This window comes from Canis lupus, chromosome 19, assembly GCF_048164855.1.
Source record: "Canis lupus baileyi chromosome 19, mCanLup2.hap1, whole genome shotgun sequence".
Lineage (NCBI taxonomy): Eukaryota > Metazoa > Chordata > Mammalia > Carnivora > Canidae > Canis > Canis lupus.
Window position 1 is genome coordinate 14,869,665 of NC_132856.1, and position 15,026 is coordinate 14,884,690.

The 15,026-nt window shown below is 37.2% G+C and overlaps 1 long non-coding RNA gene across 27 annotated transcripts in view; it reads left to right on the forward strand.

The window, feature by feature from the left end:
* The window catches only part of LOC140609928 (uncharacterized), a 618,500-nt gene that overhangs the window by 61,809 nt on the left and 541,665 nt on the right, over nt 1-15,026 (forward strand). For 25 of the 27 annotated variants that reach the window (XR_012011676.1, XR_012011678.1, XR_012011681.1 and 22 more), the window contains one exon: nt 14,012-14,165. The exons of 1 other annotated variant lie outside the window; for it this stretch is intronic. This is a non-coding gene — a long non-coding RNA (uncharacterized lncRNA). The remainder of the gene's footprint in view (nt 1-14,011; nt 14,166-15,026) is intronic. One more of the 27 variants, XR_012011680.1, reaches the window with a different exon arrangement.

Sequence of the window (15,026 nt, forward strand, 5' to 3'; positions counted from 1 at the left end):
TGTGTCTCTCATGAATGAATAAATAAAATCTTAAAAAAAAAGAAAAATGAATAGTGGAAATAGGATTGAAATATTTTGTTTTCCTTTTTAAAACAAAATTAACAGATTAGTTTCAGATATACAAAATAATGATTCAATATTTGTATACATTGTGAAGTGCTCATCTGAACAAGTCTAGTTATTATTTGTCCTCAGAGAAGTTACAAAAAATTTTTTTTCTGGTGATAAGAACTTTAAAGATCTACTTTCTTAGCAAATTTCAAATATGCAAAGCAATATTATGAACTGTAACTATCATACTGACTTATTCCCATGACTTATTATTTTATAACTGGAATCTTGTACCTCTTGGTCTCCTTCATCCATTTTGCCCATCGCCCCAAATCACCTCCCCTTTGGCAACCACCTGTTTTCTTTGTGTATTAGTTTTGTTTGTTCATTTGATTTGTTTTTTAGATTCTACATATAAATGAAATTATACAGTATTTGTTTATCTCTGATTAATTTAGCATAATACCCTCAAAGTCTATTCATGTTGTCACAAATGGCAAAATTTCATTCTTTTTTAATGATTGAATAGTATTCCATTGTGTATATGTATGTGTGTGTGTATATATATGTGTGTGTGTGTGTATGTGTGTGTGTGTTTCTATATCTTGGCTATTGTAAGTAATGCTGCACAGAACACAAGGATATATGTATCTTTTTAAATTAGTATTTTCATTTTCTTAGGATAAATACCCAGAAGTATAATTGCTGAATTTTATGGTATTGGTATTTTTAACTTTGTTTTTGTTTTTGTTTTTGTTTTTGTTTTTGTTTTTGTTTTTGGTATTTTTAACTTTTTGAGGAAGTTCCATTACTGTTTTTCCACAGTGGCTGCACCAGTTTACATTCCCACCAATAGTGCAGGAGGGTTCCCTTTTCTCCACATCCTTGCGAACACTTGTTCTTTCCTGTCTTTTTTTTAATATTAAATTTATTTTTTATTGATGTTCAATTTACCAACATACAGAATAACACCCAGTGCTCATCCCGTCAAGTGCCCCTCTCAGTGCCCATCACCCATTCACCCCCACCCCCCGCCCTCCTCCCCTTCCAATAGGATCCAACAGTACAATAAGAAAATTATTCACCATGACCAAGTAGGATTTATCCCTGGGACACAAGGCTGGTTCAACACTCGTAAAACAGTCAATGTGATTCATCATATCAGCAAGAGAAAAACCAAGAACATATGATCCTCTCATTAGATGCAGAGAAAGCATTTGACAAAATACAGCATCCATTCCTGATCAAAACTCTTAAGAGTGTAGGGATAGAGGGAACATTCCTCAACATCTTAAAAGCCATCTACAAAAAGCCCACAGCAAATATCATTCTCAATGGGGAAGCACTGGGAGCCTTTCCCCTAAGATCAGGAACAAGACAGGGATGTCCACTCTCACCACTGCTATTCAACATAGTACTGGAAGTCCTAGCCTCAGCAATCAGACAACAAAAAGACATTAAAGGCATTCAAATTGGCAAAGAAGAAGTCAAACTCTCCCTCTTCGCCGATGACATGATACTCTACATAGAAAACCCAAAAGCCTCCACCCCAAGATTGCTAGAACTCATACAGCAATTTGGTAGCATGGCAGGATACAAAATCAATGCCCAGAAATCAGTGGCATTTCTATACACTAACAATGAGACTGAAGAAAGAGAAATTAAGGAGTCCATCCCATTTACAATTACACCCAAAAGCATAAGATACCTAGGAATAAACCTAACCAAAGAAGTAAAGGATCTATACCCTAAAAACTATAGAACACTTCTGAGAGAAATTGAGGAAGACACAAAGAGATGGAAAAATATTCCATGCTCATGGATTAGCAGAATTAATATTGTGAAAATGTCAATGTTACCCAGGGCAATTTACACGTTTAATGCAATCCCTATCAAAATACCATGGACTTTCTTAAGAGAGTTGGAACAAATTATTTTAAGATTTGTGTGGAATCAGAAAAGACCCCGAATAGCCAGGGGAATTTTAAAAAAGAAAACCATATCTGGGGGCATCACAATGCCAGATTTCAGGTTGTACTACAAAGCTGTGGTCATCAAGACAGTGTGGTACTGGCACAAAAACAGACCCATAGATCAATGGAACAGAATAGAGAACCCAGAAGCGGACCCTGAACTTTATGGTCAACTAATATTTGATAAAGGAGGAAAGACTATCCATTGGAAGAAAGACAGTCTCTTCAATGAATGGTGCTGGGAAAATTGGACATCCACATGCAGAAGAATGAAACTAGACCACTCTCTTGCACCATACACAAAGATAAACTCAAAATGGATGAAAGATCTAAATGTGAGACAAGAATCCATCAAAATCCTAGAGGAGAACACAGGCAACACCCTTTTTGAACTTGGCCACAGTAACTTCTTGCAAGATACATTCACGAAGGCAAAAGAAACAAAAGCAAAAATGAACTATTGGGACTTCATCAAGATAAGAAGCTTCTGCACAGCAAAGGATACAGTCAACAAAACTAAAAGACAACCTACAGAATGGGAGAAGATATTTGCAAATGACATATCAGATAAAGGGCTAGTTTCCAAGATCTATAAAGAACTTCTTAAACTCAACAGCAAAGAAACAAACAATCCAATCATGAAATGGGCAAAAGACATGAAGAGAAATCTCACAGAGGAAGACATAGACATGGCCAACATGCATATGAGAAAATGCTCTACATCACTTGCCATTAGGGAAATACAAATCAAAACCACAATGAGGTACCACCTCACACCAGTGAGAATGGGGAAAATTAACAAGGCAGGAAACCACAAATGTTGGAGAGGATGCGGAGAAAAGGGAACCCTCTTACACTGTTGGTGGGAATGTGAACTTGTGCAGCCACTCTGGAAAACTGTGTGGAGGTTCCTCAAAGAGTTAAAAATAGACCTGCCCTACGACCCAGCAATTGCACTGTTGGGGATTTACCCCAAAGATACAGATGCAATGAAACACCGGGACACCTGCACCCCGATGTTTCTAGCAGCAATGTCCACAATAGCCAAACTGTGGAAGGAGTCTCAGTGTCCATCGCAAGATGAATGGATAAAGAAGATGTGGTTTATGTATACAATGGAATATTACTCAGCCATTAGAAACGACAAATACCCCCCATTTGCTTCAACGTGGATGGAACTGGAGGGTATTATGCTGAGTGAAGTAAGTCAGTCGGAGAAGGACAAACATTATATGTTCTCATTCATTTGGGGAATATAAATAACCCTGTGTTTTTAATAATAGTTTTTCTGACAGTTGTGAGATATCTTGTTGTGATTTTGATCATGATTTTTCATTTCTCCTTTGATTAGTGATGTTGAGCATCTTTTCATGTTTCTATTGGCCATCTGTATGTCTTCTTTGGAAAATATCCATTCAGATCTGGCCATTTAAAGTCAGATTATAAAAAAATAAAAAAAAAATAAAAGTCAGATTATTTGTTTTTTATCTTAAATTGTGTAAGCTATTTATATATTTAGATATTAATCCCTTATTGTATCTGTGATTTGCAAATAATCTCCCATTTACTAGGATGCCTTTTTATTTTGTTGATAGTTTAGTTTCCCTCATTGCACAGAAGCTTTTTAGTTTGATGTAGTCTCATTTGTTTAGTGTTACTTTTTTTTTTACCATTTCCTTTGGAGTCGGATCCAAAAAAATATCACCAAGAGTAATGTCAAGGAGTTCTTTTAGGAGTTTTATGATTTTGGGTCTTACATTCAGGTCTTTAATCTATTTTGAGTTAATTTTTGTGTATGGTGAAAGGCAATATTCCAGTTTCATTCTTTTGCATGTGGCTGCCCAGCTTTCCCATCATCTTCTATTGAAAAGATTATCCTTTTTCATTGTATATTCTTGCCTCCTTTGTCATAAATGAATCAGCCATATATTCATGGATTTATTTCTGGGGTCTCTATTCTGTTGTATTGATCTATATGTGTGTTTTTATGCCAATATCATCCTGTTTTGATTACTATGGCTTTGTCATGTAGTTTGAATCTGGGAGTGCGGTGCTTCCAGCTTTGTTCTTCTTTCTCAAGATTGCTTTGGCTATTCAGGTCTTTTGTGGTTCTAGAATTTTAGAATTGTATGATATATTCATGAGAAAGATGCCTTAATTTTGATAGAGATTGCATTGAATTTGTACGTTACCTTGGATAATATGAACATTTTAACTACATTGATTCTTGCAGTTCATGAGCATGGAATAAATACCTTTTCATTTATTTGTTTCTCCTTCAATTTCTTTCATCAGTGTCTTACAGTTTTCAATGTAGATGTCTTTCATCTGCTTGGTTAAATTTTATCCTAGGTATTTTATTCTTTTGGATGCAATTGTAATTGGGATTGTTTTTTTAATTCCTCTTTCTGAGAGTTTGTATATAAAAACACAACAGATTTTTGTATATTGATTTTATACTCTGCATCATTACCAAATTTGTTTATTAGTTCTAACAGTTTTTTTTTTGTGGAGTCTTCAGGGCTTCCTATATCCAAAATCATAAATACAAATAGACAGTTCCACTTCTTTCTTTCCAATCTGAATGTCTTTTATTTCTTTTTCCTTGCTCTTGATAGGATTTTCAATACTGTGTTGAATTAAAGTCATGAGAGTGGGCATCCTTGTCTTGTTGCTGGTCTTAAAGGACGAGCTTTCAGCTTTATACTAGCTGTAGCCTTCTCATATATGGCCTTTCTTATACATACCTTGTTGAGAGTTTTTATCATAAATGGATGTTGAACTTTGTCAGTTGGTTTTCTGCATCTGTTGAGGTGATCATATGATTTTTGTCCTCCATTTCGTTTGTGTGGTATAGCACATTAACAGATTTGTGGATGTTGAACCATCTTACATCTCTGGAATAGATACCACTTAATCATGATGTATGATACTTTTAATGTATTGTTGAATTCAGTTTGTTAATAATTTGTTGATGATTTTTGCATCCATGTTCATCAGGGATATTGGTCTGTAATTTTTTTTGTTCTTGTTGTGTCCTTGTCTGGTTTTGGTAGTAGAGTAATGTTGGCCTCATAAAAGGAGTTCGGAAGCATTCTCTCCTCTTCTGTTTTTTATAGGACTTTGAGAAGGATAGATATTAAATATTCTTCGAATGTCTGGTAAAATTCATCATTGAAGCCATCTGGTTCTGGGCTTTTGTTTGTTAGGTTTTTAATTATTGACTTGATTGCCTTACTAGTAATTGATCTGATCAGATTTTCTGTTTCTTCCCAATTCATTCTTGGAGGATTATATTTTTCTAATAATTTATCTACTTCTCCTGAGTTGTCCTATTTGTTGTGTCATTGTTCATAGTAGTCTCTTATTATCCTTTGTATTTCTTTGGTTTCAGTTTTAGTTCTCTCTCTCTCTCTCTCTCTCTTTTTTTTTTTTTTTAACGATTTTGTTTATTTATTCATAGAGACACAGAGAGAGAGAGAGAGAAAGAGGCAGAGACACAGGCAGAGGGAGAAGCAGGCTCCATACAGGAAGCCTGACGTGGGACTCAATCCTGAGTGTCCAGGATCACATCCCAGCTGCAGGCGCGCTAAACCGCTGCCCCACTGGGGCTGCCCTTAGTTCTCTTTCATTTCTGATTTTACTTATTAGGGTTCTCTCTTTTTTTTTCTTATTTGGTCCAGCTAAAGGGTTATCAAATTTCGTTATCTTTTCAAAAAAAAAAAAAAAAGCTCTTAATTTAATAAAATTTGAAATTTGATATTTTCTGTTATTTTTAGTCTTTGTTTTGTTTATTCATATGTGCTCTCATATTTATTATATCCTTCCTTTTACTAGTTTTGGGATATATTTGTTCTTTTTCTATTTCTTTAGGTGTAAAGTAGGTTGTTTTTTGAAAAATTTTCTTGTTTGTTGAGGTAGGTCCATATCACGAAAATATTTCTGTGTAGAACTGCTGCTGTATTCCATAGATTTTGATATGTTATATTTCCATTGTTACTTGTCTTAAGGTATTTTTTGATTTCTCCTTTGTTTTCTTCATTGACTCATTGCCATTCTGTAACATGTTGTTTTATTTCTACAAATTGGTAATTTTTCCAGTTTTCTTCTTTTAATTGATTTCTAGTTTCATACTATTGTAGTTAAAAAGAATACTTGATATGATTTCAGTCTGCTTGAATTTATTAAGATTTGTTTTGTGGTATAACATATGATCTGTTCTGGAGAATGTTCCATGTGCACTAGAGAATGGCTATTCTGCTGCTTTTACATGAAATGTTCTCTATATATCTATTATGTTCATTTGATCTGATGTTATGTTCAAGAACAATATTTTCTTGTTGATTTTCTGTCTGGATGTTCTACCCATTGATGTAAGTGAGGTATTAATGTCCCTGACTACTATTGTATTTTTGCCAGTTTCTCCCTTATAAAGAGTTGCTTTATATATTTAGGTGCTCCTATATTGGGTGCATAAATATTTACAAATGTTTTATCTTTTTGTTGGGTTGACCCATTTATTATTATGTAGTGCCTAATTTTGCCTTTTATTACCCTTTTTGTTTTAAAGTCAATTTTGTCTGATGTAAGTATGGCTACCCCAGCCAATCTATGTCTTTTGATCGGAGAAGTTAGCCTATTTACAGTTAAAGTAATTATTAATAAGTATGTACCTATTGCCATTTTGGAGAAAGAATCTGAACCAGGCTCTGTACTGAGCACAGAGGTCAACAGTCTCAGTCTCACAACTGTGAGATCATGACCTGAGCTGAAACCAAGAAGCTTAACCTATTGAGCTACCAAGTGCCTCTAGGTAGAGTATAACTGATTGGGATTTTTTTCCTTTCAGCACTTTGAATATATCATGCCACTCTCTTCTGGCTTACAAAGTTTCTGCTGAAAAATCGACTCATAGCCTTATGGAGGTTTCTTTGTGTGTGAAAAGTTGTTTTCTCTTGCTGCTTTTAAGATTCTCTGTTTATCTTTAGCTTTTGACATTTTAATTATAACATGTCTTGGTGTGGGTCTCTTTGTGTACATGTTGTTTAGAATTATCTGGGTTTTCCTGATCTTGAAATTGATTCTTTCCCCAGGTCAAGGAAACTTTCCACCATTTCTTCAAATATGTTTTCTGCTCCTTTGTGTCTTTTTTCTTTCTGGGACCCCTATAACATGAATGGTATTCCACTTGTTCAAGTTTTTCAGTTAATTTATTGTATTCCTCTGTTCCTCTGTTTTTGCTTGACTCTCTGTGTTTGTTTCTATATATTTGGTTAAACAGCTATCACTTCCAGTCTTGAAGGAAGGACCTTGTATAGGGGATGAACCTTTCTTTTAACTTTGTCCTAGCTCTTGATTGTCTCCTGAACTGTCTCTCTCATTTTTTTAGGCCTGTAGGGCCCAGAAATAAAATTCCCCCTGGCCACTAGAACCAAGCATTCAATAGGTGTCCCCTGTGTGGGTTGCACTTATGTGCTAGGTCTGGCAGCAGTTGTAGGAATAGTACAGGGGGTCAGGGTACTCACTTGCCAGTCCTAGTGAGCTAGAGTGAAAATGATACCTGCCTATGCCAGTGCCAGAAAGTTAGAGGGAGAGTGTGAAGATGGTACCTTGACAGCACGAGCAAGATAGAGGCAGAATGCCAAAAATAGTCCTTGTCTGCTCCTCTGTCTTCAGAGAAGGTCCCAAAAGGTTTCTGCCTTTTTGGTAGATGCCTTAAGATTAGCAAATGAATCTCCTTGACATATGGTATGAGCACTTTTAAATCTGTTGCTTTTGTACTGGGTCCTGGAGTGAACAAGTTTGCTCTTGAGCTCTGTAAGAGTGGAATATCCCTTCTCCACAACTGTATATTTCTCCTAGATTTAAGCTGATGATTTTCCAAGTCAAATGTTTTGGGTGCTCCTCTCTCTAATACAGGTCCCAGTGGTTGGGGTACCTGATGGTGGCTAAAAACCCCTCACACCTCAGGGAGAAGCTTTATATTTCTGTTGATCCCTCCTGATTCCTCCTGCTGTGGGTTGCTGTGTCAGGAATATGGTTTTTGTAAGACTGTATCTTTGTTTCTTCTTCCTGTCTTAATGTGGCTTTGTATTGAAGGATCTGTTCAGCTAGTTGTTTTGTTTTGTTTTGTTTTATAGAGGGAATTGTTTCATATGTAGCTATGGATTTGTTATGTCTATGGGAGTAGCTGAGTCCAGGATCCTCCTATGCTGCCATCTTGAACTACCTCTTCTTAATTTGTTGATTTTAAAAGTAAGAAAACACAAATCACAGAGGCTAAGTGACTTGTTCTAGAAGTAGTCAGGGCCAGATGCCATATATCTTTATTCTTAGGCACTGTGCATACATTAAACACCCATAAAACAGCATTGTGTTTCTTATAGAAAATTATCCAAGTTCCCAGTTTAGACACTTGAGAAAAATGGCAGTAACTTTTTTAGGTTAGGATGTAATCAGCTCAGTATATATGGGACACTGATGAATAAGGACTTAATGACTAATTAGGCAGGGGTGATCTGGTTAGTTCTTGGGAGAATCTGGTAATTGTTGAGGCACTTGTGGGCACATTGAAATATTTATTGATATATTAGTGGAAACACTGATACTTTTATTTTGAGGAAAGGAATAGCAATACCTTGTTTTTCTCATTTACCCTTATTTCTGGGGCTCATTTAATATTGACTTCAGTTTATGACTCATATTCTCACCCAATTCACCCAGGTTCAGGGACTGCCTTGAGTAACTTCTATAACAGCATTTCATGTCTGTACCTAAACAATTTTTCATGACTTAGTCATTTTGAAACTGCAGTGTGATAGTTTAAGGCCTTATTGAATTGCATAACAATTCAAAGTGGTAATGTGTTCTGTTAGTAGAGCAGGGTAGTCTTTTGTGGATGTTAAAAAACAACTACCAAATTAAAGTGGTACTTTCTACAGTTTAGTAATCACTGACTGAAATGATCTAGGTTGACTACTTCCTCATGGAATAGGAAGAACAGCTTGTGATAATTAAGTTAAAAAATGAAAATGGGTTATAAAAGATGAGAAAATTGCCCACTGTAGGTAAAAAACCCCTACAAGGAGTTTTATTGCTATAACTCACACCTCATTGTTCAGCAGAGTAGGAAGATTTGATGTAGATGGTTTTTGAAGCACATCAACTCACATTGACATGATAGGCCATAATGACATCCCTCATGATACCATCTGCAGATCTCAGTATAAACACTGGCCAAGCTCCCAAAGAAAGTGTAGTGTTTACCCATTGATCTACAAAGGGTATGCTGCTGCCAAACACCCCATTTGTGCCTGGATCTGAGGATGTCTTTGTAAGTCCAGATCATTTGTTCGGGATTCACTATTGAAAGCCTAGCTTAGCAGAGGGTACAGATATTTGCCTTACTTAAATCCACAGGCTTTTGTTAACTGCAGCTGCATAAATGAAATTACTAAATTTGAGAGTAGGGACTCCTGGTAAAACCTGTGCAATCTCCTGAATTTTTTATGCTTTTTTAGATAAGGGAGGAAAGGAAAGAAAATAACCCACTGACCTTGTGGGGACTGGTCTAGCCATCAAATGCTTGAACATTCTTGTTTTGAGTACAGGCATAGCAACCACACCAGAATCCTTTTTCTTTCTTAATGCACAACAGTTTGGGATATCTAAGGTAGTGAGAGTATATTAGAGATTATACTCTTTGGCTGGTGAGATCTGTGCCCTGGGGATTGTCTTTATAATATCATATGATCTTGAAAGTTTTATTGAGTGATCAAATAACGAATATGCATACAGGTTGTTGTTTATAGCTTTCTTTTTCCTTCTTTTTTCTTTTGGCTGCAAGCAAGCATAAATTCTTCCTCCTATATAGTACCTTGATTTCCTTTGGGAGAACTGACCTCCATCATTTCATTTAATGTTGCTGGGGCAGTAAATTTCCAGGTGCCTGTCTCCCTCCATGGAATCAGACAGAGCCTTCTGCTCTGTGTTCCCAGGGGGCTGATATGTGACCTAGCTGTGGCAATCAGATTCTTTTTCTCTCTTGAGTGAGTGATTTAAGGACACAAACTACAGTTGGAAGTTATTAATCCTAGGGAGCAGCTGCAGTAGTTTCCTGCTCCACCCACAAGTGTTCTTGCTATGCTCCTTGCTTCTTGGTTTTCTGGGGTTTGCTTCGTTGCTGCATGGTGCTAAGCGTGCTCCTCCAGGCTCCTGTTGGTTCTAGGCTATTCTATCCAATATATTTGCTTTTGATTGTTAGTCAGCCTCAATTGTGTTGCTTCTGATCAAAACCTCTGATGCCTGTGTCCAAGTCTAGTGGCCTAAAATGAACTCCTTTTACATTTATCAATGAGGCACTAGGGTTAATTTGCATTGGACACTCACTAGTTGTAGCTACTTGTTCTGATCTTCCCATTTAATTTTCACCTACAGTCTTTGCCACTTGATAGATTAAGAAATACTTGTTTTCCCTAGGCTTAATAAAACATGGAATGAATTCCTCTAACGTGAGGTCACTCTTGAGAGTCAATATAGTATTGAAATCATGGTGTAAAGGTAGTATATTTTTATATCCCAGATTACCATGTGGCATATATTTACCTCCTATTGTCAGAATCCTCTCTTGCCAGGATGATAACATGCACTGTTGACCTACTCCTCAGATAAATGCCATGATTTTCTCACATAAAGAGCTATCTATTATTAAAGTATAGTGGTTTTTTAAAGGAAGGCTGTTACACCTGCATCTAACTGCTTATTAATATTTCTCTTTCCCAGAACTTATCGATAAAACTGGAAAGAAGAAAGATGTCTCTTCTTTGCATGTATAAGCAGTAAAGGGCATATCAGTGGGGCTATCAGGTTGGCAAACACCTCTGTGACCTGATCCTTGAAATCATCAGTTCGTTTTATTTCTTGGAGATAAAATTGTTACCTAGTTTGGGTAACAACAAGGGACAGGGTGAGAGGTTGAAATAAAACAGCATGCTTTCCACTTAAAGAGTTGTATTATTTGAGACAAGTTCTCTGTATTATTTTCCCCAGGCAATGAGTGATTACATTTGAAAGCAAAAAGGGGCCTGAAAAATCAACCATTTATAATTATTTCATTTAATTAGTGAGGAAACTGAAGTTCATAAAGATTATGTGATTTAGCTAAGATTATATGGTTGGTTGCACCACACTCTTCTTCCTCAATTTCTTGTAATAAACTCATTCTCACCTCTCAAAACTGTGTGGCACCCAGCTATTAACAAGCCAGCTCTCTAGCTGATTCCAGGGTAGCAGGTTTTGTTTTCTGTTCTCTTGCACAAAAAATTATTTGGGAATATCCGCTAGCTGGTTTGAATCCTCTAGAAATGAGAATATCATTTGGATGATATTCTTTTCCTTGCTAGAAATCTTTTGTGAACATAGAGTTATTAAGTTCTGTAATTCAAATGTTGCAGTAAGTAAGCTTTTGGGTACCCAAATGTGGACATAATAAGAAGTATATAGCTCCTAAAACCCTGTAATCCTTAGAGTGATCAGAGTGATCATCTCATCCTAATGCGATGACTGGTGGCTGAGGACCCCCAGATAGCTTTAGAATGAACATTGGTCACTAGAAAGACAAAGGCATGATTAGAAGATTGGAACTTTCAGTCCAATCCCTGACCTTCAGCATTCATTGGTGCTTATCACCAATGGCAAATGATTTAATCAATCATGCCTACATGGTGAAACTTCCATAAAAAGTCCTAAATGATAGAGTTTGGAGAGCTTCTGGGGGGTGGTGAACACATTGCAGAGTTGGGAGGATAGCATACTCAGAAGGGGATGGGAGATGTGAACCTCCTCCCTGCCTTCCCCCGTGCGTCTCCTTCATCTGGCTGTTCCTGGGCAGTATCCTTTATGATAAACCAGTAAATGTAAGTAGAGTCTTTCCCTGAGTTCTTTGAGTTATTCTAGCAAATTATCAAACCTGAAAGGGAGTGTCTTGGGAACCCTAGACTTTGTAGCCATGTCATACAGAAGTGTGGGTGACACAGGCACCAAGTATTTGGAACTGGCATCTGAAATGAGGTCAGTCTTGTGGGACTGAGCTCTTACACTTATGGCATCTGACGCCAACTCTGTTAGTGTCAGGATTGAAATGGATTGTAGGCCACCCAGTTGATATTTCGAGAATTGGAGAATTGGTTGGGGGTGAGTAAAAAAACCCACCCATCTGGTGTCAGAAGTGTTGTGAATAGAAATACCCAGACCAACTCTCATTGGTAATGCTCTAGGGAAGTTTTGATCTAAAAAAAAGAAAGAAAGAAAGAAAAATCCCATGAGAAATCTTTATAAAATGAAGATTCTTTTAATATTGTTAATCACCTTTAACTAACTGGTACACCTGGGTAGTTCAGTGGGCTGAGCCTCTGACTGTTGATTTCAGCTCAGGTCTCTCAGGGTGGTGAGATGGAGCTCCATGTTGGGCTCTGCACTGATGTGAAGTCTGCTTATGATTCTCTCTCTCCCTCTGCCCCTCCCCTCTACCTGGTACTTTCTCTCTCTCAAAAAACAAATGAACAAACAGACAAAGCCCCAAAACACTTTAATTTTAAACCAGTTCTGATTTTCATGTTACATTTCCTTAGAGCATATCATACATAATATCATGGATAATAATAGCTGGAATTTATTAAATATTTAGTATGTGCTAGGCACAATGCCAAATGCCAAATGCTGACTGAATTATTTCACGTAATCTTCACAGCAACTCTGTAAGGAAGGTAATTTCACAGATGAAAAGCTAAGGCTCAGAGAGGTTAAATAATTTGCCCCAGATTACCCAGTTAGAAGAGTGGAGCTGAAACTCTTAGGAGAAATAACTCGAGTAAGACAAGCTCCAGTGGTTTCTCATCTTGGCTTTTAAGGCCGTAGATATTTAACTGAAAGGTGGCTTGTCATTAAAGGCTCATCAGAGGATTTCACAGGAATAAAATGTCTGTGGCCAGATGTTGGGTTATTGGTGGGGTGGGCAACGTATGCATGTGACAACTAGAGAAGAATGCAGGAATAGGCCCTTGGCCTGAGCCCTAAATTTAGGCCAGCCGGGGAGAAACTGACCATGCAGTGTGTGTTTATTTGTCTAGCATTTTATTTATTTCTCTGTATACCCTTTACTGTTTTTTTTTTTAATTTATTTATTTAGAGTTTATGTTCCTAGTAGTAGTTGTTGTCTTGATCTTGATTGCTTTATAAACCAGTCAGGGGATCCCTGGGTGGCACAGCGGTTTAGCGCCTGCCTTTGGCCCAGGGCGCGATCCTGGAGGCCCAGGGCACGATCCTGGAGACCCAGGATCGAATCCCACGTCGGGCTCCCGGTGCATGGAGCCTGCTTCTCCCTCTGCCTGTGTCTCTGCCTCTCTCTCTCACTGTGTGCCTATCATAAATAAATAATAAAAAAAAAAATTAAAAAAAAAATAAACCAGTCAGTACTCTTTCTTGATGGTGAACTTTACAAAACAGAGTGGTTATGAGCATACTCTTTGCATCCAAATTTGATTCTTATTTCTTATCTTTACTTACTAGGCATCCTTAGTCATAATAATTCCCCCTCGGCGGGGGGAAGGGGGCGCTAAATTTCTCTTTTGTAATTTGGGAAAAACTACAACAATCACCTTATGGGTTTATGAGACAAAGCATGTAGAGGCTTCTCTCAGTGCCTGACATCTGGTAGTGGATCTAAGAAATATCTAGTGCAGCTGCCATAAGTACTTCTGTTATTAACTAAAGAGATCAATTTAAAATAATTGAAAAAAAAAAAAGAGTTGATATGCCAGGGTTCTAATAATTTACACTGTATTTTTTTTCCTTTTTCTTTTCTTTTCTTTTCTTTTCTTTTCTTTTCTTTTCTTTTCTTTTCTTTTCTTTTCTTTCTATCTTTCTTTCTTTCTTTCTTTCTTTCTTTCTTTCTTTCTTTCTTTCTTTCTTTCTTTCTTTCTTTCTTTTAGGATTTTGAACCTTAGAAAGCTGGAGCAAAGAATACTGAATGTTCTTTACTCAGAAGGAGCAGGTGTTTGAACTTCTCTGTAACCACATTTTCCACCATCCTTAAATTCCTCTTACATCTGATCAAGAGAAGCAGTGAAGCAGAGCTGCATAAAGGTGAGAACCATGGCTCTGCTATTAGTTGAAGTTGGGTATTGGCTCTAATTGGGCCCATGGGGGCCACTTTCCATGAACTTAGTTATTGGAACAGCAGTGTTATCCTGAGTATTCTGTCCCCTGCCATCTGCTACCAAAGGATGTGTGCTTTGTTCTAGTATTGGATGAGGGATATTTGGACTCAGCCAGCTGAATGTGGTAGGAAATATGCATGTTGAAAGAGTCAGGTGATAGAGTGGCTTGGTGTGGGGATAGTAGTGATTTGAGTTAGAGCAGATGTCTAGGAAAATCTAATAAGTCGACTTCGACTAATAAGTCGAAGTAATTTTAGTTTAAATCATGCTATTAAACATAGATTTTTAGTCATGGACAATATTTTAAAAATGAGTTACAAAGTCTTCTGCACGGCCTGTAGGATCTGACCCCATGTACCTCTCCTATCTCCTCTCCCACTGCACTCACCCCCCATGCCACTCCCACTTTTAATTCCTTCTGAAAGCTCTTTCCCATTGCAGGGCCTTTGCATATTTGTTATCTCTGCCTGGAACCTTAAACTCCAACTCTTTCCTTGGCTACTTCTCTTTCTCATTCTTTAGGTCTTAACTCAAATATTACTTCCTCAAAGAAACATTTCTCTCAGATACAATGAAGGTTTCTATATTCGTAATAGTTATGTCTAATAAGATGATAAAAATTTGGTAGAAAGAGGCATTCATTGGTGTCTGAAACAGGGAGCCCAAGGATGGAGCTAGCTTCAGGCATGAGTGGATCTGGGGACTCAAGAACAATACCTTCTGGGTTCTGGCTGTCTTCTGTCTTTCCCATCTCTTAGCTTGGCGATTCATTTTCTGTCTAGAGACT